The following is a 5,234-nucleotide window of genomic DNA, read 5'->3' as shown; positions in this document are numbered from 1 at the left end:
GAAGGCTTCCTTAATGGCTGCAGGCCCTTCATAGGTAATTATTCTTGTAAATGCATTACTTTTTTTCCTAGCACAGTCTTATTCCTTGTTAGCTTACCAACACTATGACACAGGGGTAGATGGATGCTTCAATAAATTGAGCATTGGCCAACAAATACTTGCTGCAACCGTTAGAGATGGGAACAATAACATTTTCCCTATTGCATTTGGTGTGGTGGACAAGAAAGACACTGTCAGTTGGTTATGGTTTCTGACTCAGCTTAGGTACTCTATTGGGGGAGTCTGGAAAATTTGGAATGTACACAATTATTTCTGATTGGCAAAAGGTCAGTTCAGTAATATAGAATTTGTGTAGTACAGTTCTCTTTGTTGTAAAAGAAACCAAGCAGCTTCATTTATTTTGTTTAATGTTTGCGGGGACTTCTCAAGGCTGCATCACAAGATTTCCCACATTCTCCTCATAGGTTCTATCTGAGGCATATTTATGCCAACTTCCAATCTGCTGGATTCAGAGGGCCAGATCTAAAGAAGCACATGGATGCAGCTAGTTATTCTTACACAAAACTAGAATTTGACAGAGCAATGGATGCTATGAAGGCAGATAGAGGCTTATAATTGGCTGCTGCAGATTCCTGTAAAGACATGGGCTAGGCATGCTTTTGATACAAACTGCAAAAGAGATCTTGTTGTGAACAATATCTCTGAAGTGTTCAACAAAATGATCCTTTATGTTAGGAACAAGCCTATCAGAACAATGCTAGAAGGCCTAAGGAATAAATTCATGATAAAGAATAGTGGGACAAGAGAGAAGACAGAGAGAACCAGATGGCAGATCACTCCACACTATATTGAGAAGTTGGAAGGGCAAAGAGGTGGTCCAGGGAATGCACTGCAAAGAATTGTGATGTTGACCTATGGCAAGTTAGCAACATCAAAAGAAATTGTGCATTCAACCTAAAGAACCCCACTTGCACCTGTAGGAAATGGGATATTATTGGAGTACCTTGCAGTCATGTTGTTGCTGCAATTATGAAAGTGATACATCATCCAGAGGACTATGTACATGAGTTATTCAAGAAGCCATTGTACAAAGAGAAGCCTACAAACATGTTGTGTACCCTGTTCCTGGTCCAGATGATTGTATCAAAACTGACACAGATGACATAGAGCCACCTGTTTTCAGAGGGAAGCCAGGAAGGAAACAAGTTAAAAGAAGGAAGGGACAATTCGAAGTTCCAGCACCAAGAGACACTTCTAGGATGGCCAGTATTACTTGCAGCAACTGCAAGGTTATTGGGCATAGGTACACTAGTTGCCATGCACCTCTGAAGCCAGGTCTGCAAGTTAGGAAGAATAACCACCAGGTAAACAATTTGTATGTTTAAGCCATGTACAGTACTTGCTTTTCAACAATAATCACTTTATTTGCATGCTTATACAGTACAAGGCATAGTGAGGATGGCAACACTTCAGCATCTGCAAGCACAGCAGCAGCTCCTCCACCGACACCTGCAAGAGCACCAGCACTTACAAGAGCACCCGCACAACCAGGAGCAAGAGCGGCACCACAAGCAGGAGGAAAAGCAACACCTGCAGCTCCAAGAGCAAGAGCAGCACCAGCAGCTCCAAGAGCCAGTGCATCACCAGCAGCTCCAAGAGCTTCAGCACCTGCAAGAGCACCAGCTGCAAGATTCTCTACCCCAAGAACAACCACTGCTTCTGCTCCTGATGCCCCAAGGAGGGTTAGTGGAAGTCAGAGACTTCTGACAGGTAGGATGAAGGGCTATCTCACTGCTGGAAAGTTTACATATCTCCATGATCCACCTGCTCCTGCTCCTGATGCATAATCAGATGAACTTGTCATGTTTACGAATGTTTAAGACTATGTTGTCAGTGTATGGGTCCAAACTATGTTCTCATTTCAAATTTGAGACTATGTTGTACTGTATGGGTGAAACTCTATATGTGTGCACCTGTTTTAAACTAATCTGTAAGACTATGTTCTAAGATGATGTTTAAGACTATATGTAAGATGAAGTTTGAGACTATGTTGGTAGTTGTTGTTTAAAAATGTGTACATGTTGTAGATGACCTAAAATGGTTTGAGACTATGCTGGTAATTGATGCTCTTAAAATGGTGTGCATGTTGTAGATGACCTAAAATGGTTTGAGACTATGTTGGTAATTGATGTTCTTAAAATGGTGTACATGTTGTAGATGACCTAAAATGGTTTGAGACTATGTTGGTAATTCATGCTCTTAAATGGTGTACATGTTGTAGATGACTTAAAATGGTTTGAGACTAGATGCTCTCGATGACCTAAAATCATCGACACCTCTCAGAAAACCCTCGAGGGTTTTAAAAAACCATAGAGGCTCTCGATGACCTAAAATCGCCGACACCCCTCGAAAAACCCTCGAGGGTTTTAAAAAACCATAGAGGCTCTCGATGACCTAAGATCGTCGACACCCCTTTTAAAACCCTTGAGGGTTTTAAAAAACCATAGAGGCTCATGATGACCTGAAATCGTCGACACCCCTCGGAAAACCCTAGAGGCTTATTAAAACATCATAGATGACCTAAAATCATCGACACCCCTCGGAAAACCCTCGAGGGTTTTAAAATACCATAGAGGCTCTCGATGACCTAAAATCGTCGACACCCCTCGGAAAACCCTAGAGGCTTATTAAAACATCATAGATGACCTAAAATCGTCGACAACCCTCGAAAAACCCTCAAGGTTTTTAAAAACCATATATGCTCTCGATGACCTAAAATCATCGATACCCCTCAGAAAACCCTCGAGGGTTTAAAACAACCATAGAGGCTCTCGATGACCTAAAATCGTCGACACCCCTCGGAAAACCCTCGAGGGTTTTAAAAAACCATAGAGGCTCTCGATGACCTAAAATCGTCGACACCCCTCGGAAAACCCTCGAGGCTTATTAAAACATCATAGATGACCTAAAATTGTCGACACCCCTCGGAAAACCCTCGAGGCTTTTAAAAAGCCATATGTGCTCTCGATGACCTAAAATCGCCTATACCCCTCGGAAAACCCTCAAGGGTTCTTAAAACATCATAGATGACCTAAAATGGTCGACACCCCTCAAAAACCCTCAAGGCTTCTTAAAACATCATAGATGATCTGGATGACCTAAAATCGTCGATACCCCTCGGAAAAAACTCGAGGCTTTTAAAACACCATATATGCTCTCGATGACCTAAAGTCGTCGATACCCCTCGAAAAACCCTAGAGGCTTCTTAAACACCCAACAATTTACAATAATCACACTTTCAACAACACACGGTTCAATAACAACACAGAGTTCAAGAACAACACAAGATTCAACATAACAAATAATAGGGGTACATAGAGTTCAATGCAACAACACTAACATTTCATAATAGGGGTACATAGAGTTCAATGCTACAACACTAACAGTTCATAGGGCTACAAATTACCAGTACACAATACTTATGGGTAGACAGTACTACATCACTGTCACATCTTACTGCTCACATATCTGCTTGATCTTGACCAACTTGTCATTCCTAGCTAGCACTGCTCAACTTAAACATATCAAATAGGTGATACTCTAGCTTCTTCTTCTCATCCTTGAGCAACAAAGTTTCTTCCTCCATCAGCTTCATCTTCATGTCATCAGCAATCTTGCCCTCCTTCAGCATAGCCACTTCATCATTGGCTTTCATCAGCTCATTTTCAAGTTTAGTCTTTGTCACCCTCAACTTTTCCTCCTCACTGCCATTCATTATCTTGTCATAGTTTGCCTACATAACCTGCCTCTCAGTATCATCCATAAACTTGGAAACATCAGCCATCAGGCTGGAATACTTCTTCTCCACCTTTATCCTCTCTTTATTCAAATCTTTCACAAGCCCTTGCCATTCTCAATCTTCTCATCCAGAAGTGCATTATGCACGTCATGGTACATTTCCCACAGCTTCAGCAATGTGTTCTTCATTGGCTATGGCCACTCATCATCAAGGCAAGAGTGGAAGCCAAAATTCTCAATGTACTGCATCTTAAAATTATTTATTTCATTAGTACTACATAGCATACATGCAATTATTCACACAAATGGACTTTTTCAGAGATACTACTTGTTATTTCAGTTATTCCGAGGCACTGCAATTATTCACACAAATGCAACTATTTTTTCTTTACTAATCCATAGCATACATGCAATTATTCAGACAAATGGAAAATTTGTACTACATAGCTACATCTAATTAACATGGACTTGTTGTGAGGTACTGATTGTTCTGTCCATTGCAATTCTTGAAAGATACAACAAATTAACATTGACTCATTCACGGTTACAGCTACAGAGTTAGAACTGTAAGCAACATACCCCTTGCACAGAACACATGTAGAAGCGACAGCCGGTGTTCGTTCCTTCAAAAGCGACACGCTTCGCCGGCCCCTTCTGGTGGAGGCGGCACACCTCCGGGCAACCTGCCGCCAACCCCGTGAATGTTGGTTCATCCTAGCTGTCTGGGCAATAGTCCATCGGTGTGAAGTCCTAATTACAAACAAATGCTTCTCAATTCCACCAAATCGACCAACAAAGGAGAAGAAATCGAGAACAAATCAAAATTCCCAAATCTTCCGAAACCCTAACCCTACATGTAGCGGTTGAAACGACCTACTTACCCCTGGCCAGGAAAGAGCCATGCTCGACGACTCGCCGTCGTTCCAACTGGGCATTAACGGCCGGCGGCGGGCAGAATAGCGGCGGCGGGGGTAGAGCGAGAGAGTTAGACGGGAGAGACTAAGCGGGAGTGAACAGAGGGGAAACGGTGTCTTTTACACGTCTCCGCACTGGGTGGGCCCCTCAATAGAACGGCTGTTAACGGCCGTCACCACGTCATCACATTGGGTGGGTCCTGGCCGTCAGAATCCGTAAAAAAACCTGGTGAAATACGGTGGTTTTCTGTCTCGTAATCGTAAAGCGGTGGTCTTCCGTAAATTCGGCTACCAATGTGGTGGTTTTATGCTATTCACTCCACACCTTGGCTACAGAGCACCGAGTCAGAGCATAGATTTTCAGGAGTTACCGGACACGACTCTGCTGCTAAATAAAAAAAAATTATGTTCCAACTAGATAAAACATCATGAACTATCGGTAGCTATCTACGGATATAATCCATGCATGTTTATGTTACAGTACGATAAACTATAATCTATACTGATATAAAAATAAAATAA

Source organism: Lolium rigidum, chromosome 5 (genome assembly GCF_022539505.1).
Source record: "Lolium rigidum isolate FL_2022 chromosome 5, APGP_CSIRO_Lrig_0.1, whole genome shotgun sequence".
In the NCBI taxonomy this organism is placed as follows: domain Eukaryota; kingdom Viridiplantae; phylum Streptophyta; class Magnoliopsida; order Poales; family Poaceae; genus Lolium; species Lolium rigidum.
The sequence above is the reverse complement of the archived record's forward strand: the minus strand, read 5'-3'. Positions refer to the sequence as shown.